Genomic DNA, 24,441 nt, shown 5'->3' with positions numbered 1-24,441 from the left:
TAGAATTAAGGATTTGATATGGCGAATATCCTTGATTGATATGATCAATATTCTTGATTAAGTAATTACCTTTATTTTCTACCTTAATTATAGGGTACTTCCTTGTATGTTTATTCTTTCGTTGTAAATGTTTGTATCTATATATATTGTAGAACTACAATGCATAGAATCATTAGAAAATTATTTAACAATTGTATTATCTTATATGGTATCAGAGCCTCCTTCAATCTCCTATTCTTTACCCTAGGAATTGAAGTTTGGTCCTGTATTCACAATTGTTGTTTCTGCTCATATAATTCTGCTACGAAAGTTTTTACCACTATGACTGACGGAAGTGGTGATGGTTCTCTAAAGAAGATCGAATCTACTATAATATTGGCTGGATTCCATATGCAGGAAACTTCTTTAATCACTCCTGAACGGCTTGATGGTACCAATTATGTTGAGTTGTCTTTGAACGCTCAAAATAAGATCTATGAGAGAAAAGGTTGGGGTTTTATTTCGGGTACGAAGGCTGCTCCAAAAGATGTTACATCAAGGAATATGAAGCTTGGAAGGATGAAAATTGCTTGGTCAAATCTTGGCTTCTTGATGCGATGACCAAGGATATTCGATCTCTTTTTCTTCGATTGGCTATGACGAAGGAGATATGGGAGGCGGTTCAACAGACATATTCAGTTGACCGGGATGCATCAAAAGTTTATCAACTACATTGCAAGGTATTTTTTGTCCGCCAAAATGGAGGTTCTGTTATTTCTTATTTTGGCAAACTACAGAAAATATGGCAGGAACTTGATGATATTGATGGCTGTGTTATGGCTTGTGCCACGGATATTGCGACATATACTACAAAGGTTAATTCCCAACGTGTGTGTATGTTTTTGGCTGGTCTTGACCCTCAATTAGATGGGGTTCGAGGCCGCGTACTTGCTACAAAACCACTTCCCAATGTACTAGCTGTTTATGCTATGGTTTGTGCGGAACCAAGATGCTATGCTTGGAGGAAAAATTGGAGAAGGGCTGTAATGGCTTCTCGGAGGACGCTTTCCTCAAAGAAGGATCGGAAGTGTACTCACTGTAATGGTACTGGTCATACGGTGGATACATGCTTTCGACTCTATGGGTATTCGGATTGGCATCCAAGGGCAAGAAGACATCTTATGTGTCTTCCAAGACTCAGAAGGAGGAGGGGAATCTAACCACACCTTCTAGATTTATTGCTAAATCTGGTATGTATTTTACTGGAAATTGTGATTGGAAATTGACTTGGTGCAACGGACCATATGACTTGTGATCGATATAGGTTTAGTCACTTATCCCCTAAATGTTCCAACACCACCATTACCAATGCCAATGGTGTATCATCTCCAGTTATTGGTAGAGGTACAGTTCCATTATCTCCTACATTCGCTATCAAAGATGTCTTATTTGTGCCATCATTGAATTGTAATCTTATCTCTGTAAACCAACTAATCAGATCTCATAATCGTGTTGTTCATTTTTTTGCTTTAGTATTTTGTGTGTGTGGATGTAGGTCAATATTAACCGAACCACGTTAAACCTTTGTGTTTTTACTTTTTTCTTTTTTGTCTCTATTATCTCTCTATATTTAACCTTATTACCTTCTTACAAAACTCAATTCGGTATCGAAGCTTACCAAACCCCAGGCATGTTTCTCTATGGAGTGCTTTCTCATTCCACTTTTTTTTGTTTGTTATCAAGGTGTTTTTCCTTCTTCCTTGTGTTGACCACTAGTTTGTAGATGTGGCAACCAAACTTTGTGATTTTTATTTGTTTTGGGACTGCTGGTGTGTTTGATAGCATTATTATGTGATACGCTGAGTTTTCCAGCTACTTCTCTACTCTTTTAGGGTCCCTGTATTGATGTGGTAAGCACATATTTGGTTCTTTTTTATTTTTTATTTTTGGGCTACTGGTGTGTTTGGTAGCATTCTTTGTGGGATGTCGTTTTTTCGGCCTTTCTGTTTGTGGTGATTTGCCATTGCTTCGGCCTAGTTGCTTTCTCTCTTTCGGTTGGTTTCTCTTACTGTCATCATGATTGATTCAATACACACTTCTCAATAGCAATATGTTGACTCCTTGCCTATGTTCATTGTAGTTGTCATTGAAGGGAGTTATTACAATTATTGTTGTCTTTCAGCAACTTCATTGTAGTTGCTTGTAATGATCATTCTTTTTTCAAGTTCAAGTTGGATACTTCACTTCAACCGTTCCATATTCCAACTTGAGAGTGAGTGTTGGAGATAAAGATTATATTGTCAAAGATATCAGAAGATATGGAAGATATCAAAATATATGGAATCTCATGATTTGTGCTTATTATGATTTTTTGTATATTTGATTTATTTCAATTCCTTAACTGAAGGGATTTGATTGTATCTCCCTCTCTCTATATATAAACAAGAGTATCAAGTTGAATGAATGAAAGATGTAGCCCTTTAGGGCTTTGTGTGTGTGGATGTAGGCCAATATTGGGTGAACCACGTTAAACCTTTGTGTTCTTATTTTTATCTTTTTTGTCTCTATTATCTCTCTATATTCAACCTTATTACCGTATTACAAAACTCAACTGAAAGGAGGGGAGGAATAGGTTGGGCAGTGGCTAGGTAATGGTGGCCGGAAGGAAGAGAAGGGCTAGGGTTTCTAAGCTTAGGCTCTGATACCAAAAAGGATGAAAATAATAGTTTGGCTTACTTATCAATGAGGTAGAGGCCATGTATATAATATATTTACAGTACAATTTAGGAAACAATATAAATAAGGAACCAAATCTACTAAAAATAAAAATATTCTAATTCCTATATTCCTATATTCAACAAGCATTGCCTTGAGGTGAGCATCAAGGCGAGCCTTAGTAAAGCCTTTTAAAACTGTGTCTAACCATATTAAAATCACTAAAATCCAAGCTTTAGTATTCACCAATCTACACATGCTTTAGAGCAAGGTTTTCAAAAGCGGCCACAACAGTTACGTAATGTCGTTACGTAACGGTTGTGGTGGTTACCGCCACCCGTTACGGCCGCTTTTGCAGTGTGATTGAGATTCATAGTTGTGTCGGCCGTAGCGGCTGCCGTAGCAGTTGTAACAGTGCCGTAACAGCCGTAATGGCCTGTTACGCACTGTTACGTAATGGTTCCGAACTGCTTCTTTCAAAAAAACACACAAAAAAAAGCTTAAAATGGGGGAAGAGGGATAGAGAGAAAAGAGAAGATGGAGGAGCAAGAGATAGAGAGAGAGAAAAGGAAAGATGAAGAACATGTTATTGATTTGTTGAAGTTGTAAGACCTACTCTATTCTATTTTGCTGCTATCACTCAACTATTTTGTTTGTTTGTTTGTGTCTATCTATATATTGTTTGAAAATAACAATAATAAGTGTGGTCATTTTCTATTTGGCTTGGTTAAAATATGTATATATATATACATATTTAGGCTCTTATTTATTCTCTTACTTTTGTCATTGTTTATCTTATATATAATAGTTAGTGGTTGATTTTTTATATAATATGAAGTCATTAATTATTAAAATAAAATGTAAAAACTCAGTTTATAGTGATTTAAAAATATGAAATATATTGGATCATACTTAAAAATTTACAAAATTGATCAATATTTATTTTCAACCCAATAAATATGATCATGAAAAAAAAATATGCGTATTAGTAAGCTTTTTTCAAATTGTGTGAAAAATTAAAAAATTCACAGTTCCGGTTACCGCAACCATTACGCTACGGCCTTTACACTCCGCAACTGCAACTGCTTTTTAGAACCTTGCTTCAGAGTATTCCAAGGAGAAACCCTGCTAGAAGAATTATTAGAGCCATATATGATGGAGATACACATATGATGATCAGAATCCTTATGAATAGTTCTGCAGGTGACAACTTGATCATGAGCCACAATGGGAATGACCTACCAAGCCAAAGTGTTCCAAGTGAATATAATCCTGGCTACATTCCAGTACTGATATTATCCAGATACCCTAATCATTTGGTAAACTATGCTGAAAATAGTAGGAATTTTAACCTTCCTAACCTTTGTTTCAATGATACCAAAACAAAAAACCTATTATGGTAGATGATCTTCTTAATCTCTGATTGCTTTATAGGGCCATTGAGACCCGCTAATATTTCAAGCACCTATATTCATTATCTTTTGGAGTTAGCTTTCCGACCACCCCCAACTTTTCCAGGAGGCCTCTTCTTTGCCTCCCTACCCTGAACTAATCCCAAAGGTGTTACTGATCCAGATCCGTGAATAGGAGAATGAATCTCTGCCCTCCAAATCATGTGTCCAGTATTGTCCAGAACAGTGATGCTATCAGATGCAATCCCAGCCTTAGAACAATCATGCATAGTCATGGTATCCCCTTATTGCAGGAACTGGATGAACTTCAGTTGTACAACCCTTGCCACCCATGAATCCTGAAGAAGAGGATTCCCCAACCCCTCTATATAGGTAACCACATGAATAGGAGTAGGATTAACCTCAGAAACTAATTCCTCAAGAATCATCATGTTAGGCCTGGCATCATCATTTACAACTTCCCATGTTGTTAACTCTACTACTGAGCCTTCTAGCTTCGCTGTTGCTTCCAAGTTTGAGCACTGGCGCTTGGCCATATCTGAAGAATTTTCTGCACTTCAGCGACAAGGTACTTGGGTCCCTTGTCCTGCTGGAAAGAATGTTGTGGGATGTGATGAGATATCTCAGTCTGGCCAACTTGAGCACCCGCAGCAGCCTTACCTTAAGGCTTCTAGCAAACTTGAGCAGCTGCAGCAGAATCACTTTAAGGCTTCTATGATTGTTCAGCTCACATCACAGTGGCTCAAGTCACAAAACTCACAGCACAGTATGAATAGGAAATCAAGTAGCTACAGTTGTAAAGTAGTGGAGGCATTATTTATTATTTTGATATTTTGTGTTCTGAAGTAGGGCGACACCATATTATGCTACCAACACAAATTTCAAAATACACTTTTTCACATAATTTCCTCTTTCTGTTGAATCACACATAGATTAAAGGACTCCAGTTATGCATGGTATAAATATAAATATGTTATGTACTTATAGTGATATTGACCCTGCGCATTTTGTAACGACTCACAAGATCTGAATGTGAAAACAACCACAGAATATAGTTTTGTGTTATTATAAACATGTTATTTCTTGTAATGTCTTAAATTTTTACAAAACACTATCTCTCTTTCTATTTGTATGTAGCATTTACTGATGATTCGATTTGTATGGCCACTTTATGAGGTTAGCAAGTCTTCTCTTGTTTATATAATTATTTTTATTTTTTGTATCACATTTCTAATAGAATAGTTGCTCACAGTTTGAGACATAATAATAGTTAACCTTGTCACAATATTGGAACCAAAGTTCGGAAAAGCAAAAAACGTTTCACAAAAATTAGTAATATGAATAGAAAAAGTGTTAATCTAGTATGTCAGTAATCCCAAAAAAATCATATTACCAACCAAGCAAAAGTACACAAAATACACATTGCAAGGACACAAAGTTAGTAAAAAGAAAATGATATGACGATACTTACACTTTGGTACTTTATATAACCATCATGGACAACTAGGATAAACTGGGGATTAAGGAGAGGTTTGGACTAATTGGCTAAATTACAAAATTGATAGGATTTTGTCAATCCCTTCTAAACTTGGACAAAATACAAAATACACAAAATTACAAAAAATACACATGGCAAGGACACATAATAATAGATCATTTTCTCTTTATTTTTAGTCTTCTTGGAGACGCATTAAGACATCAAGTAGAGGTGATGTGAGACCCACAAAAGACGATAAATATTAAATTATTGGTCTAGTTAGTCTTTGATTCAATATTTAATTGTTATAAGCATATGTGACAGAATTTAAGGGCATGATGTGTCTTAGTTGTCTTATGAAGCCTATAAAACTGCCTAGAACTAATTAGGCTTCGAAGATGAATTAAAATTGAATGTTTGAGGAGATGGTTCCCAACTAGCGTTATACATGTGAGTTGGTGGGAAAGATGATTCGTAATTGGCTTATTCACTATAAAGTGGCATATGGGAATAAATGTTGTAAGAAAAGCAAAAGAAAGGTACTTGATGTTGGTCTAATTACTTGATGTGCAAAGCAAACAATTAGATATAAAAGAAACATTTGTTTTCTTTTAAGAAGATAATAGTTACTAAATATGTTACTGCATTAGAAACATTTGTTTGCTTATAATTTTTTTGAATTATTCGTATAATCTTTTATGAATATTTGCGACGGTTTTTTTGTTTTCCTCTAAAGGGTGGAGACGGAGAACTAGGTATGCTATACCTAACTCTATTATTATTTATTTTTTAGTTTTTAAAGTAGATAAATAAGTGAACTTAAAATCTGCCATTTATTTTATAGCAAGTTGTTCTATTCAAATAAAAAAAGTGCAGAAGGAAACATAAAATACTAAAGTTTTGTTATTGATTTTATTTGACTTTATTTTTTATTTGTAACTTGTTGGGATTGACATTGACATTTAATTGTTTAGATTTGGAGAAAAACAATTGATTTCAACGTTGAAGTTTCTGAAAAGCTGAAGCCAGTAGACTTTACCCCAGTAACCATGCAATACGGAGGGGTTACCAATTCATATCCCTGTAGCATTTTGAGTAGATGCTACAAGATGGAAACAGTTAAAAATTGCAACAAGTTGTACGAGCTCGGTAATCCACACTTCGTGGGATTGAGATATTTTACTGTTGATCATGAGTTTTTTAACCTTGTCCATGAAATGTCCTTACACGAGCTTAAATGATTATTTTTTAAAACACATCGATGATTTCTTCATCAAGGAGGGCAATGAAATTTTTTTATGTCTGTCCATTGCTTCAAAAGCTAACTAGGTAAACTATATTTATTTTTTTTATATACAATTAAAAGGAAAAGTGTTTTTCCTTGTAAAATTTAGCTATTAGTTATTTTAAATATTTATTGCGTTTTTGCTTTGATAATATTTATTTGTAACTTGTAGGAACATATAATGTGTACTATGTAGGCCCTTTTTTTTTTTTGTAGGAACAGTCAAAGATTCAGTGGTAGTTCGCTGTGCAGAAGTAATAGAAAGCCTCTTTCAAATGGCAAATGCTCCGCCAATCAATGAGTTGATTGATTTAAAAGGAAAAGGGCACAATCAAAAAAATGGTGGTAAGGACAAACTAAAAAATTTCTTTTCGGATAATATAAATCACACGATAATGCAAAGTTATTCAATCTCATGTAAACATTCTAAGCTTAGACAAATCTATCACAACCTATGAGCTATATCATGGACTGCATTTTTTTCACTGTTTTTTTAGTATATATATATTGTTAATTCTGAGAAGTATATCTAGGAGGACTATGTCATTTATTAGATAAAGGTCACAAAAAATAGGTGCTCAACACCAATGATTAAGTTTTATAGAATATTTTATTGGTCATTATTAGCAATTTATCAGCTTCAAATGAGGAAGATGGACTCAACAAGTTTTTGGGAAATAAAATTTAGGAAAATCACATCAAGAGTGTCTAGGGTACCTTGAATGGAGGTAAGTTATTTGTTGCGAATATGTTTGATGAGTTTGACAATGTTCCCTGTAGAACCTCCATCAATGCAGTATTTTGGCACATTGTTAGTTTTATGATCACCGCTTTAGTCTCTGGGTATAAATACATGTTGCAAGCATCTTTGTTCAAAAAACAAGGACAGTTGATAAAAATTTAGTGGAGCATAGAAAGAAAGAAAAAAAGAAAAAGGAAAAGAGAATCTTGTGGCACGACAACAACCAAATTTAATGAAGCAACCAAGCACTCAACATCAATATCCTTGAAGATGAACATAAGAAATTAGTAACAACATGATTAAGCCAAACAAAATTGACTTAAATGGGTTTTGGGACAAAATGGTGGACTATATATATATATATATATTGGAATGTTTTTTTTTTTTTTTTGATGTGCAAGAAAGATTTAAATGAGCTCTTTGTCCATCCATTTTTCTGGAGCTCAGAGGAACACGAATCTGTGTTGATGTCAGTGCATATGCACATGCAATGTCCTCAAGCATCGAAATCTGTGTTGATGTTAGTGCATATGCACATGCAACGTCCTCAAGCATCGAAACTCCCTGACAAACCGATGGGAGAGCTAGATTTATTGGCCGATGAACTCAAAAATGAATGGGACCAGAAAAAGAAACATTGGAAAGGTCCATGGACGGGGGCTTTCAGAGGAGGGTTTATGATTCCAACAAAATGGGCAAACCGGCACGATGATTCTGAAACGATCATTCGATAAATGGCTGCCATAAAATTCCTGGTTAATCGAATGATCGTTTCAGAATCATCGTGCGGGTTTGCCCATTTTTTTGGAATCATAAACCCTCTCCTGAAAGCCGCCGTCCATGGACCTTTCCAATGTTTCTTTTTCTGGTCCCATTCATTTTTGAGTTCATCGGCCAATAAATCTAGCTCTTCCATCGGTTTGCCAGGGAGTTTTGATGCTTGAGGACGTTGCATGGGCATATGCATTGACATCAACATAGATTCATGCTCCTTTGAGCTCCATAAAAATGGATGGACAAAGAACTCATTTAAATCTTTCTTGCACATCAAAAAAGAAAACATTCCAATAAATATATATATGTAGTCCACCATTTTGTCTCAAAACCCATTTAAGTCAATTGTGTTTGGCTTAATCATGTTGTTACTAATTTCTTATGTTCATCTTCAAGGATATTGATGTTGAGTGCTTGGTTGCTTCATTAAATTTGGTTGCTGCCGTGCCACAAGATTCTCTTTTCCTTTTTCTTTTTTTCTTTCTTTCTATGCTCCACTAAATTTTTATCAACTGTCCTTGTTTTTTGAACAAAGATGCTTGCAACATGTATTTATACCCAGAGACTAAAGCGGTGATCATAAAACTAACAATGTGCCAAAATACTGCATTGATGGAGGTTCTATAGGGAACATTGTCAGACTCATCAAACATATTCGCAGCAAACAACTTACCTCCATTCAAGGTTCCCTAGACACTCTTGATGTGGTTTTCCTAAATTTTGTTTCCCAAAAACTTGTTGAGTCCATCTTCCTCATTTGAAGCTGATAAATTGCTAATAATGACAAATAAAATATTCTAAAAAACTTAATCATTGGTGTTGAGCACCTATTTTTTGCGACCTTTATCTAATAAATGACCTAGTCCTCCTAGATATACTTCTCAGAATTAACAATATATATATATATACTAAAAAAACAGTGAAAAAAATGCAGTCCTTGATATAGCTCATAGGTTGTGATAGATTTGTCTGAGCTTAGAATGTCTACATGAGATTGAATAACTTTGCATTATCGTGTGATTTATATTATCCGAAAAGAAATTTTTTAGTTTGTCCTTACCTCCATTTTTTTGATTGTGCCCTTTTCCTTTTAAATCAATCAACTCATTGATTGGCGGAGCATTTGCCATTTGAAAGAGGCTTTCTATTACTTCTGCACAACGAACTACCACTAAATCTTTGATTGTTCCTACAAAAAAAAAGAGAAAGGGCCTATATAGTACACATGAAATGTTCCTACAAGTTACAAATAAATATTTATCAAAGCAAAAATGCAATAAATATTTAAAATAACTAATAGCTAAATTTATAAGGAAAAACATTTTTCCTTTTAATTGTATATAAAAAAATAGATATAGTTAGCTTTTGAAAGCGATGGACAGACATAAAAAAATTTCATTACCCTCCTTGATAAAGAAATCATCGATGTGTTTTAAAAAATAATCATTTAAGCTCGTGTAAGGACCTTCATGGACAAGTTTAAAAAACTCATGATCAACAGTAAAATATCTCAATCGCACGAAGTGTGGATTACAGAGCTCGTTCAACTTATTGCAATATTTAACTGTTTCCATCTTGTAGCATCTACTCAAAATGCTACAGGGATATGAATTGGTAACCCCTCCATATTGCATGGTTACTGGGGTAAAGTCTACTGGCTTCAGTTTTTCAGAAACTTCAATAGTGAAATCAATTGTTTTTCTCCAAATCTAAACAATTAAATGTCAATGTCAATCCCAACAAGTTACATATAAAAAATAAAGTAAAATAAAATCAATAACAAAACTTTAGTATTTTATGTTTCCTTCTGCACTTTTTTTATTTGAATAGAACAACTTGCTGTAAAATAAATGGCAGATTTTAAGTTCACTTATTTATCTACTTTAAAAACTAAAAAATAACTAATAATAAAGTTAGGTATAGCATACCTAGTTCTCCGTCTCCTTCCTTTAGAGGAAAACAAAAAAAACGTCGTAAATATCCACAAAAGACTGTACGGATAATTCAAAAAAATTATGAGCAAACAAATGTTTCTAATGCAGTAACATATTTAGTAACTATTATCTTCTTAAAAGAAACAAGAAGACAAATGTTTCTTTTATATGTAATTGTTTGCTTTGCACATTAGGTAATTGGACCAACATCAAGTACCTTTCTTTTGCTTTTCTTACAACATTCATTCCCATATGCCACTTTATAGTGAATAAGTGAATTACGAATCATCTTTCCCACTAGCTCACATGTACAATGCTAGTCGGGAACCATCTCCTCAAATATTCAATTTTAATTCATCTTCAAAGCCTATTTAGTTCTAGGCAGTTTTATAGATTTCATAAGACAACTAAGACACATTATGCCCTTAAATTCTGTCACATGCTTATTAAAGTTCTAGTAAAGTGAAAACAATTAAATATTGAATCAAAGACTAACTAGACCAATAATTTAATATTTATAGTCTTTTCTGGGTCTCACATCATGTTGATGCCTTCTATGTGGACTATACAGCGTTCCTGTGGTCTCACATCATGCCACCTCTGACTGAGGGCGTGGCTAGCGCTATCGGAGTTGTTGATGCCCAAGTCGCCAGTGATGATGCTCCCTCTGGTGCTGCTCCTACTGCTAGAGGTCCTGCACCTCCTGCTGGTGACACTTCTCTTCCTCTTGGACATCCAGCACTTCCCACATCGATCACATTTTAGCGCCTGGATGGCCTTCTCGATGAGCTGCCTCTAGAGCCTCTCGGACGACGATCGCTTGTCCTCACTCCAGAGACTTGACCGGTATACCCTTTCCCTTACTGCTATCCATTTATTGCCCATTTTTTCAATATCAGTGCTGATCTCTTTTGTCTGCAGTACCCCGAGATGGGCTAGACTGATCAGTGCCTGTAGCTCATTAACACACTGATGGTCATGGTGTGAAGTAGGGAGGCAGCTCTAATCTCTGCCGGGGTTGAGATAACCTTCTATTGCTTGCCTTATCTCCTATGTAGTTCTTTTGCTTCATACAAGTATAGGCTATGTCATTTATTTTGTAACAATTCAATTTCATGTATCTTTGAAAGGATTTTGAATAACTTGACGGAAATTTGAGTTTACGACATGAAAATCTATTTTGTTCCAAATTGAACAACACAACCTTCATTCATAGGCACTCATAGAGATATATCAAATAAGCACATAACCACATGGTAGAATGCTAAACATAGTAAGAAAAACACACACAAACAGGATGCTAAAGCATAAAAGCCTACATATTTACCGACATCCCACAAACAACTAAAAAATAAAGCTAGTAAAAATATGCATCATTCTACATACAAGATTTTAATGTAATTCATTACTGATATGCAACTAGTGATTTGGCTTCTAAAATATGACAAGTGATTCATATCAAGAACATGAAATTGTACACAAAATCACGTAATAATTGATTAAACCCGCAGATGCAAATTTAACAGAATCTAGATGCATGAAACATGGATGTAAAGCATGGATATGATGATAAGCAAACTATATTGCATATGTATAGATTTGGAAAGTGAGTAAAAGAATGGGATAGAAAAAAGCGGTGCGGGAATTAAAAGAAAAACAGGAAAAATAGGGGGGAAAGAAAGAAAATATTACAAGAAGATATATCCTCACAGATCTCTCTTAAATTAAAAGAAAAACAGGAAAAATAGAAGCTTCAGGGGGCCTCGGAGACCATCAGAGACTATTTTACTCAACGTCGGAAGGCTGCTGGGTTCTGTCCAGGAGAGGTTCATTGGCCGGCAAAAAGATGAGTTGGCCGGCCAAAAGATGAGCCAGCCGGCCAAAAAACTTAGCTGCCGGCCAATTAATTGGTCGGCCAACCAATAAACTGGTTGGCTGGCCAATTAAGTTAGGCCAAAACTATGTTTCATTGTAAGTTCAAACAAAGAGCAAACAAGGGGTGTGTGGGTGGCTCAACTCACCACGTCCGGTTAGATTACAACAGTTTATGATATGAAATCAAAACAAGAAAAGTAATATGAGAAAGGAAATGCAAAAAATTAAAAAGTGCAAAATTCATATTCCAATGAAAGGATTTGGTTTCCAAAGTTTAGGAAGTGTATTCTTAGCTCTCAGTTTGAAAATTCAAAATTTTGGTTTGAATGGTGTTTTTAGGTTGTTTAACAGTGTTTGGGGGGGAACTCTCTATTTTTCTTTCTTTCAAAAACACAAACTATTTCTTGATCAAGGCTACTGGAATTTGGCTATATCAGAATTTTTGAAATGGTTTTGGAGTATCAAGGATGTAATATCAGTGTGTATATAGAAAATGAGAGCTTTTTAATTTTTATTTTTATTTTTATTTTTTATTTTTTTTTATTTTTTTTATCTCTCTCCTTTGAATCAATCCACTTCTCCTAACAATTTGATCACCTCTACATAAGCCATGCAAGAATGCTTAGTGGAAAAGATGGTGGGGGACAAGGTTGAAAACAAGGGCCGTAAGATGACAAAGGCCAAGGACTTTGTTGAAAAGGCCAACTCTCTTGACAATGAGAGATGGGTAGATACACATCCTGCAAGGCTCAATCGCGCAGGTGGGAGGAGACAAGGTGGATGACAAGGATGATCGCATTGGATGCTCCTTTGGGGGTAAGAGACTAATGCTCTTTTGATAAAGGAGGCCAAAGGAAGATAATGGAGGATGAGCAGGTGTATATCTCGTGCATGAATATATCAAGAAAGATTTGGAATGGCACTTCTCACACGCATTCAACAAGAATTCTATCGAAACTGCCCTGCTTTTGGGCAAACTAGCCGGCCGACCATTGAGTTGGCCTTGGCCTGACTAATTTGCACAAAATAGGATTTTTTGACAGAATTATCCTTATTTCCTCCTATTTTCACATTGTTTTTCGCTCAATTTCCTTAGAAAATGTTTTAGTTCGAAGTTTAAATATGAGCCTCGAAACACAACGAAATATTCAAAATCAAGTGTAGAAAGAAAGTTTCGAAAGTGGGTTTTGAATGGGACTTAAATATTTGGCCAAAATAGGCTTAGAATTGGAAATGAAGCCAAAATTCCGTCTTTCTTACTGAGGATGTTGTGAGAAATACCTTCTTGTTTTCATCATCAGATAATCAAAAGAAAGCACTCGAGTCTTAGGCCCAGTCAAAATGAAGTGTCTACAGTTGCCTCCCTTTGACAGAACTTGAAGTCATTTCATGGCGTGAGTGAATGTCAAAGCCTGAAGACGACCATTTTGACAAGGCCGCAAGACTTTGGCAAACAAACAAGATACAAATGCAATTGGTTGAACCGGAAGGTTGCTTATGTATCCCTTTGCAAAGAATCAAACTAGCGTAGTTCAGGGGCAAAATGCAAACGACATGCTCGAAATACATTTGAAAGCTGGGCTTACACGCTTCGCGAAGCCGGTTTTTTTGAAAATTCATGATCAATGCAATGCAATGATGATAAAGCTGTAAAGATGACAACATGTGAGGCAAACCTCATGCAAATAACTTGCTTAAAATGCAATTGAAAATTGGACTTACGCACTCCCACACAGCCAGTTGACAGTTGGACTTACACGCTTCTGCACAGCTGGTTGAAAGTTGGACTTATGCGTTTCCGCATAGCCAATTCAAAGTTTGGCACGTCTCACGGAAGAGGAGAAAATGTGAACTTGAGATCCAAACGCATTTCACTCAGAAGGAGGAAAGATGCTATAACTAACAGACGTACCTAAGTGTATTTCATACGAAAATGGAGAAGGTTTTAACTAGGTAATCTAAAATCCTAGTGTGTTTCATGCAGGAGGATGAGATGTGGTATAACCAATAGGTGTACCTAATTGTGTTTCATACGGAGAGGGAGAAGGTTTTAATCGGGTAATCTGAAATCCTAGCGCGTATCATGCGAGAGGAGGAAAGGTGGTGTAACCAACAGGTGTACTTAACCGTATTTCATACGGAGAGGGGGAAGGTTTTAACTGGGTAATCTGAAATCCTAATGCGTTTCACGTGAGAGGAGGAAAGGTGGTGTAACCAACATGTGTACCTAACCGTATTTCATACGGAGAGGGGGAAGGTTTTAACCGAGTAATCTGAAATCCTAACGCGTTTCACGTGAGAGGAGGAAAGGTGGTGTAACCAATAGGCATACGTAACTGTATTTCATACGGAGAGGGGGAAGGTTTTAACAAGGTAATCTGAAATCTTAACGCGTTTCACGTGAGGAGGAAAGGTGGTGTAACCAATTGGCATACTTAACTGTATTTCATACGGGGAGGGGGAAAGTTTTAACCGGATAATCTGAAATCCTAACGCGTTTCGTGCAAGAGGATGAAACGCGGTGTAACCAATAGGTGTACTTAACCGTATTTCGTACCGAGAGGGGAAATGTTTTAACCGGGTAATTTAAAATCCTAGCGCGTTTCACTCAAGAGGAAGAAAGGTTGTGTAACCAACAGGGATACCTAACCATATTTGATATGGAGAGGGAAAAGGTTTTAACCGCGTAAACTGAAATCCTAATGCATTTCACGCGAGAGGAAAGGTGATGTAACTAACAGGTGTACTTAACCGTATTTTATATGGAGAGGGGGAAAGTTTTAACCGAATCTGAAATCAGAGTTGAAACACCAAAGCATACATTCTAAAGGTCATTTTTCGAGTTTCTAAGTACAGAGACGAGTTGGGCGTGCCCTTTGATCATCATCGGATGAAAATAAAAACACTTCGGCTCATCACATGAATCTATCCGTACAAACACAGGAGTGGCCTGGCCAATTTTTGAAATTCCCGTACAAAATCAGAGCAATGCGACCAAATTATGGGTGATCCAGACAAAAAATGACCCATTCAGCCAAAACATCTGCCGGCCGGCTGGCCAACAAAAAATCCTGACAGCAGAAAACTTAGCGGGTTGGCCAAAAAAAGTGCCAGTAGGCCAATTTGTTCAAGCACGGGCAGAAAAAACGGGTGTAAGATCCAATTGGTGTAAAGACACATCTAAGGCTCATTTTCCTCACACACTTGCGTACGAAAACAACTCCCCTCCTTCCAAAGCTCGCTCTCTCTCTCTCTCTCTCTAGATTCTATCTTCATTTCCTATTGCCCAAATCTACATCAACCCAAATCTGAGACAATCACCGCCCCCTCTTCGATTTGGACCGATTGGATTTCAAAAACGAAAGATTTTCTAATTCCTCTTTTGATTCTTGTGAATTTCTACATAGCTTTGAACAAATTTCTTTAGATTTTGATGTTTGCACGAATTGGGTGAAATTTCTTCAATTTCCAATTGTATACTCATGGTTTGGACACCTACACTGCAATCTTGGACTGATTTTGGGATTTCTCATTACTTTCTAAATTTCTTGCTCACACTACTAGAAATATGTGTTTGTGTCTATTTTTTTGCGATGGATTGTTTGACCGTCGCAAAAAAACACTTTTTGTATCAAAAATCTCGTTTTACTTAAACCCCCAATGGCGTTCTTGACTAAAATAAATAAATAAACAATAAAACCCCCCAAAACCTTGCCCTCTCTCTCTCTCTCTCTCTCGCGCGCGCGCGCGCACATGCGCACGACTCTCTCTTTCGACTTTCCACTCTCAAAATCGTGTTCGTTTGAAGATTTTGATCAATTGTTGATGAAGATTTGAAGATTTCAATCGATTCATAATTGGTAAGCCAAATTTCTATGAATTAATCCTCTCTTTCCCTCCCTCCCTCCCTACCTCCCCTCCGCTGCGCCTCCTCTTCGTCACAGGCGCTTTTCTTTCTCTTTCTTGCTCGAGCAGACTATAGAGACCTCAAAATTTTCAATTCTAGGGTTTAATACAGTATTTATTCTTGAGATTTCTATCATTCTCATCTCTCTCTATCACTTCAGATTAACCATTGATCGAATTCTAGGGTTTTCAATTGACGATTTTGGATTGCTCATGAGAAAAGGGTGAATCAAGTAGTGATATTAGTAATAGTAGATGCAAATGCTAATGAAGCTCTCTCTCTCTCTCTCTCTCTATATATATATATATATATGTACATATATACCGATTAGTTCGCTTTTGATAAAGCTCTAATGCATTGCATTTTGAATTTGGTTTTGAGTCGCATGAAGTTCAATGTGCCTCATGTAACTTTGTTTTCTGAATTGATTCAAACATTCTAATTTGTTTTATTTTCTGTTAAAGATGCTTTATGATTGATAGTTTGATTTGAATTTCAGGTGCGTTGTTTTTGTTTTTGTATTGCTGTTTGTTACCTGCTCCATTAGACGTAGTTGATTTCTATATTGCTCGGTTTAATTTTGATTTCAAGCTCTCTCTGCAGTTTTCAATTTCAATTTAGTTTGATGAAGCTCAGAAGTAATTTAGATCTTGAATTAAAAGATACTCTGGTAATGCATCTATACAAGCCCTTTTATATCTTCTAGTTTTTTCTCTCTCTCTCTCTCTTCCCTTCCTTTGAATGCTGCCACATCTGTAATCTCCTTGTAAATTAAACACTTCCATCAATGAACAAAACTCTAAGGTGTGTCATGAGCTCAATAATTTGAAGCATAAATGCTTCAATTTAAAGAAAGCAAAAAGAAGCTTTATATCTATATCAATTTCGCTTTGATAATGCAAGTGGTAGCTTTGCATTGTTCTCCCTACTTTGTCGACATGCAAGACTTAGCATTCTGCCCAATCAATAAGACACAGATGAGACGCTGTCTTCATATGCTATAGAAAGATCAGCTGAAACATGGAAGAGTTCTATTATGAGGTCATTCTTCGAGTAGCATCTCAAGGGTCTATTGATTTTTGTTTTGCTTGGAACGTCTATGGCAATTGGTGATAGTATACTCACTCCTGCTAAATCAGGTAGCTGATATTGATATTGCAGTGCTTTCTTCTTTCTCGTTTTAAACCTTGATATGAGTAATGGATATAAAATTCTAAATTCAATCATTCAATTCAGCCAATCACCAAAAAAGATAAATAAATAAATAAATCTCTAGCCTAGTGGTTGGCTGGATTTTAACAATGGATTTCAATTTGAGTTATATAATTATTTATTTACTAACATAAAAATCATATGCGTTGTTTAGCAAATGACATGTCCAAACCTATACTTGGATGAACACTGCTCCGTAACACATACCTTCAACAGAGCTCTATTTTGTATAGCTATATGTAATACATGTATTTCAAATCTACTTCTATCATTCTTTTACATTCATCACTCGTGGAAAGGAGAAAATGTGATTTTTCTTTTCTTTTCTTTATTTTTCCCTCAACAATAACATGGAAAAGATTTGGACTTACGAAGTTGAAAATCTCTCAATATTCTCTTGAAGTAGGTTGTCTGCCTATGTTCTTATTGATGATTTTGCTCATAGAGATAATAACGTAATTTAAATTTACTCTTTGACATGGACCAACTGAATTTGTGACAAGGGGTAAGCATATTCATGATGTAACAAAAATTATGGGGGTAAAGTAAAGAATCTTAACCAAAGATTGTGTTACTGGAATTATTTTTTAGTGTGCAAGAGTGAAAATGACAGTTCTTCTGTCTGTTTACATGCCTAACAGTTGTGTTTTATATGAGTTCTATGTGGAAATTTTTCTCTCTTTTTCCCCTGTATTCTAAATGATGAAACACAAATTCCAAGTCAAAACGGATATGTGAAGGATTTTTCAATTCCATGTACAGGGACTTCTCTATCTGTTCTATTTTTAGAAAGGTTGTATTTTCAGGATTACGGTTCCATTATTTTAAGAGATTTGCATGTTTCCTTTTTTTTTTTTTTTAGTTCTTTTAGCAATTTCAGGTGTTAAACTTAAATTCACAGGACTTCATGAGAGTAAGTTTAGTTCTTTGATACCTTTATGTTATGTTTGGATCTTGGATGTGCAGGAAAAGGGGAAGAAGAAAAAAAAAAGCCTCTACTTCATTTAATTTTCTCTTACCTTTTCTTTTCTCTCCACAAATCTAAGATCCAAACACAACCTTAAATATAACATTATCACGTGGAATCCGCGTGTATTTCATGCACTTTTTCCAGTTTACATGTTGAAGTTCCTCAGAAGCACTGGTATTGAAGGTTGGGTGTCCCTAGGGGGCGTGGTTCTCTCAATCACAGGTATCGTTTTTAGTGCTTTTGATATAATTTAGTTGTATACTTGCTAATGAATAAGGCTACTGGAAACTTGTTTTCTTCATATTATTTACCAAATGCTGGTTGTTTCATGAAGTGTGTTTCAAAAACACTAGGCTGAATAAAAACAAGTTCAAAAGTGCTTGGTTTGTTAATTTGTTTCGAAAGACTTGGGTTTGGTTAAAAAAGAAAAAGAAACTCAATTATATTGCTCATCTTTTCCTATTGTTTGCTCCAACATTTCTTTATATGAATTATGAATCTTCGAAGAGCAATATGTGAATTCCATATTCTAGAAGCCATATGTGTGTTAGATATCAATTTTAACAAGTTAAACCTAGGGCAGAGTAGTGATTATATATACTTTTTTTCCCGTTCTTTTTCCCTTCCTTTCTCACTGATCATTAATCTCAAAATTTGGTTTCAATGGCCACAAGATACGAGGTCCTGAAAGTTGCTAGCAAACCAAAATACTGGACATTGGAATCTGATTGAATGGTACAATATAATGCTTCAATCACCCATTCTATTGTTAATGGCTACTAACCTAGGAATACATATATTACATATATATATATATTTCCACAAATTACTATGATGATGATTGGATTGTAGATGAACAACATGAATATGTAGAAGTAACTTCAAAGTATAATGTAATAGTTAAGGCTCATATCAAGGAAATGGGAAATCTATGCTTTGTAACCATTTTGATGTATACGATCTTTTCTTGATTATTGTAAAACTAATAAAAATTAAAGGCACCTCATTTAGTATATGTTTTGATTTTTCTTTTTGCATTAATTACTACAAACTGAAAAGTGGAATGAGCAACAGGAGGATGGGATTTTCGTAGGGCCTCTTTAATTGAACATCTTCACTTGGCATGGAGTTTTTCAGATAGTATTTTTTTACTTTGTTTGAAGCTAGTTATTTGGTTTTATTTGAAACTTAATGGATTAATAAGGCTCCCGAGACTCTTCTTGAACATTGACACTTGATTATTGTTTGTGAGCAAGTTACTTAAGAGCTTGGAAGGGGTATGGTGTGTTTCTTCGTCTTTTTTTTTTCTTTGTTATTTTTATTTATTTATTTTTTCATTTTCAATGTTTTTTATGTTGCCAAGTCTCATTTCACCTCTTGAACGTTACATTGTTATGTTTCTTGTTGATGCTTAATGGATAGTGTTTTGGCCATTGCTATTCCCAGATTGTTTAATGTTATACTGTATTTTTTTTTTGGAAAATGAGTTGGACCCCCTCAAGAAGGCACCCCCTCTCTCTTTGATTGGGCCAGTTTTTCTTTTTTCTTTTTCTTTTTTTCCTTCTTCTCCAATCACCACCCGCCACGTGTGTGTGGGGGTGGTGGGGGTGGTGAATGGAGGGGGTCTCAATCACTTCCCTTTTTTTTTTTGGTGCAATGGTAATAGGATGGTCGCTAATACGTTGTAGGCATTTTTAAAACTTTTTTGTGATGGCAAACATCAGTTGCCATAAGTAGGTTAGGCGGTCGCAAATAGTTTGCGATTGTTGTTTTACGGTCGCAAAAAGTATTTCACCCCCACATTCGCAACCTCTATTTGCCATTGCATGACCTATCGCAAAAGATCTTTTTGCGGCTGTATTTTTATTATTTGCGATGGCTTATAGCGGTTACAAAAAGTAGTTTTAGTAGTGTCAATTGACCATGGATTTGAACAATAGCTGCTTTGAATTGTTTGAATTTTGGATGATTACTCATTGTTTGAACATTGATTCCATACCATGACTCATTGTTCTTTACAATTTTCCTTGAGTGCTTGATCAATTGCCCATGAATTGTCCATGTCTTTGGATTATTCACAATTTTGCCACATGCCCCATTGATTGAATGAAACTTGAACCATGAATTTCAACTTGAACCATGAATTTCAACTTGATTTGGGTATTGAATAAAATTTCCATGACTGAACACAAATTCCCTTAATTCAACCTTGAATTCACATTGTCGCTTTTTTTATATTTTTTTAACACGTCCTCAGTTTAACATTGTTTAAATTAAATCTCTTGAGATTTTCTTCAATTTACCACTGATTTTGCATTTTTCTTCCAAAATTTTAACAATGTTAGAACATTTCAATCACTATTCCAAATTTCCCCTTTTGACTGATGTTTTGATTGCTATAACTTGGGTTGAGATTTCTCGTACTCTTTCTTTGATTCGACAGATTGTCATGGCTAGTGACAATGCTCTGCACGATATTGTACCACTTACTATCGTCGCAGAAGGTGACCTACCATCACCTGTGCCTAGAGATGATATTCCTGCACTTGTTGCAGATGTTGAGGGACACGATGAGGATATCATGGCCGAGGATGTTGATGCAGCACCAGAACTAGTCCCTTTGAGGATAAGGCCATTTGATCATGTGGCCTACAAACCCCGTACATATACGATTGTTCGGGGGGAATGCTATGCTTTATTAAGTTCTCTCGGCAGGTCGCAGAGGACATGTTGCTCCGGGAGCGCTCGAGGCACCTCTTCTATGAGTCCTCCACGATATTCCTTCTTTCTTTTCTTTTTTTGTTTAGCGTATCAACGCTTTAAACACATTTGATAGCTTCAATCTCTTGTGTGCTAACAATTATCTTGTCATAGGTCACTGGCAGGCGGATGAGTGGATATAGGAGCGTCTATGGCGCTCGCCAGTGGTACAGAGACCCCCACTGAGGTTCTTACCTTGGTGGACAGAGCCGAATTAGGCACATTCTACTTGGGCATCACATCATTGCAAGCGGATCGATCGACTTTTAGCGCCTTGGTAGAGAGGTGGTGGGACACCTCAAACTCCTTCCACTTCTCGTCTGCCAAGGAGATGACGGTGACCTCCTATGACCTCTCTATGGTCACTGGTATTTCGGTGGGCGCCGTTTAATCTTTGACTTGAGCCAGTGGCCGGCTGCTCAGATGTTCCTTCTTGGGGCTGTCTCGTCCCTCACTCGCCATGGAATGATCAGGTACAACTGGCTCTTGCAGCACTTCCACGAGTTAGAGCTAGTGACTCTAGAGGAGGTTGCCCAGTATGCCTGTGGGTTTCTTCTTTATGTCATCGGTACTACCATATTTGCGAACAGGGATAATACCATAGGACTTTATCTACTAAGCAACATGGTGGAGCTCGAGCGGGTGAGGGAAGATGACTAGGGTGGAATTAGCCTTGCCATCCTCTATGGGTACATGAGCTACGTGTCTCGCTGAAGGACGAAGCTACTTAGAGGCTATTAAAGAGCATGTGAGGTACATTCTGCACTTTCTTTTAATTCAGCTATATTTCATGTACTTGTTTCGTTTCCATTTCTTTTGCCTGTTGATTTTTTGACATGCTTTCGTGCAGTTATGACTTTACACTTACTTTTTCTCCATCGCACCGATCCCAAGCTTTGGGATACCCCTGGCAGTGCCTCGGTCCCTGTACTATGATGGGAGGCTTTGCCCTCGCTGTCGGCACATCCGTAGCTTCATCGCCTTTCGTCGCTTCTTTGATACAGTGATTGCTGACATGGTAATCATTCTAAGAACTCTCTTTTCCCCTTTATTGTCTTTTACATCAGGCCACTAAGTTGTTCATTCTTCATTTGCAGATTGAGTGGCACCCTTGGACGCCAATGCCCACCGTAATGAGGGAGAGATATGTTGCTACCCGGGAGACTTCCTAGATGAGGGTGCTGCTGGAGGGCCCCTTTTGCAGAGTCTGGTACTTGAGAGAGCGATTCACCCGCCAGACTTTGGGCCATGACGACCCTCGCATTTCGTCTTCTCTTTCTTCGCTCATGAGGACTATTGATGATATCACTAACGAGGCCCTCATTGATGATATGATGCTGGGGCAGCTGCTGATGCCTTCTATATCCCCGGAAACTATACCGCATTCTTGGGGTCTCACATCATCTCACCTCTAACTAAGAGGGGGGCTCGCGCCATCGGAGTTGCTAATGCCCATGCCACTACTCATGATGCTCTCGCTAGTGCTGCTCTTGCCGCTAGAGGTCTCGCACCTCCTGCTAGTGATGTTGCCTTTTCTCTCGGACATCTGACACTTCCCACAGCGGTTATATTTCAGACCTCGAATGGCGTTCTGGATGAGCTACCTTTGGAGTCTCTTGGACGATGATCGCTCGTCCTTACTCCTGAGATTCAACCGGTACACCCTTTTCCTTGCTACTTTCTCATTTATTTCTCATTATTTCATTTCAGTACTAATCTCTCTTTTGACTGCAGTACCCAGAGATGGGGTACACTAATCAGTGCTTTGAGCTCATCGACACACTGATGGTCATGGTGCGGAGGAGGGAGGCATCTCTGATCTCTGTTGGGATTGAGATATCATTTTCTTTACTCATTTCATCCCTTATGCAGTTCTTTCTGTTTCATTCACTTTTGATATACTACTTATTTTATGCCACATGTTATGATATTATGATCTTTATCTTTTTCAGATACCCTTTTCTCTAGCCATGCGGAGGAAAGGATGGAGAGCTCCAAGATGAGAAAGAGGAGGTCGGGTTGAGTGAGGTTATGGTCTAGATGGCCAGGGTAGGAGAAGGAGGAGAGCATCCTCTGAGGTTCCCAAGCTAGAGCTAAAGGCATTTGAGGAGCACTTCGAGGAGGACAATAGAGAGAGCATCGAGGAGAGTGATAGTGGCCGAGATGCTGGTGCTCACCCCGAGGTTTCTGAGAACAATGAGATTGCCAATGAGTTAGAGGCTTTCCTTCATCGGAAGAGGATGAAGCGGGCTTCACGTTGCTTTCTTTTTTTCTTTTATGATGTATTTTCTTCATTTTTTCATGATGTATTTTCCATTTTCTCCTTCTTCTTCTTCTTCTTCTTCTTCTTCTTCTTCTTCTATTTTTTATTTTTTATTTTGATGTAGAATGATGACCTAAAACTTATGATGATATATATATGGTCTCTTTCTTTTATGTACATAAATGAGCAAATTACATGATGCATGTATATATACTTATCTCAAATCCTAAATGATATTATAAAATATACAATATAAGATATACAAAAAAGGGATTAAATTTATACAAACATACACCAATGATGTATTTATACATATGCAAGCCTATATATGCATACAGTATAGACTCATATACGTACCACACATATACGAACTATATATATATACAAAATATATATTACGTATACACTATAAATACGTACGGACAATATACAAGATAAGGATACATATACATATTATATATATACACAAACAAATTATATACCTATACAAATACATAAATATATATTATATACAAATACATAAATATATATTATACACATACGGTATATGTATACATACACACTCTCCTCCCATGTTTGTCCCTCTCTTCCTTATTCGTCTTCGCTGAGTGCTGTGTCTGGTGCGCGATTTCGACAATCGCGACACCTAACTGGCAACATCTGGCCCGACCTTGATTGTCGATGATTGCATCGGCAACCCCTCTTCTTTGGCGTTTTCTTCTCCTCTGTTCTCTTCTTAACCACAACTCGCGAGGGAGACATAGTAGAAACAAAAAGCTTGCCAAAATACACCCTCTGCCATAACCCAAACTTCTTCAACCTTGGCAAGGCTCTTTCTGGTCGCCCTCTTTCTCTTTTCGCAAACCTTAACCCTTCCCCAATTGAGAATGCCGACACTGGCTCCTCTATGCCTCGACCAAGTGCCTCTACCCATGCCCCTATTCTCAGCTTTCCTGCGATGTCAGTCGAGTAAACAATGGCAGCGTAGTTTGACATTAATGCCAATCACTGCACATTAAAGTCCTGTGTGGAGATGGTGACCGCGGTTTCCAATTTGTCCCACCGGCTACAAAATAGGACAACTGAGGTACATCTGTTAAACGCACAACTCTCTCTGTTCCAACGTATGTACAATG

General features: G+C 36.8%; 2 long non-coding RNA genes across 2 annotated transcripts; both read left to right on the top strand.

Moving 5' to 3' along the window:
- Nucleotides 1-395: 395 nt before the first annotated feature.
- Nucleotides 396-23,482, top strand: LOC114276232 (uncharacterized). Its single transcript, XR_003634138.2, has 5 exons — nucleotides 396-719; nucleotides 21,157-21,795; nucleotides 21,893-22,060; nucleotides 22,140-22,699; nucleotides 22,777-23,482. It is a non-coding gene; the product is annotated as an uncharacterized LOC114276232 (long non-coding RNA).
- Nucleotides 10,888-14,082, top strand: LOC145795456 (uncharacterized). Its single transcript, XR_014336433.1, has 2 exons — nucleotides 10,888-11,164; nucleotides 11,240-14,082. It is a non-coding gene; the product is annotated as an uncharacterized LOC145795456 (long non-coding RNA).
- Nucleotides 23,483-24,441: the final 959 nt, after the last annotated feature.

This window comes from Camellia sinensis, chromosome 1 (assembly GCF_055761805.1).
Source record: "Camellia sinensis isolate YWXY chromosome 1, ASM5576180v1, whole genome shotgun sequence".
In the NCBI taxonomy this organism is placed as follows: domain Eukaryota; kingdom Viridiplantae; phylum Streptophyta; class Magnoliopsida; order Ericales; family Theaceae; genus Camellia; species Camellia sinensis.
This window is presented reverse-complemented; position numbering and strand designations above follow the sequence as displayed.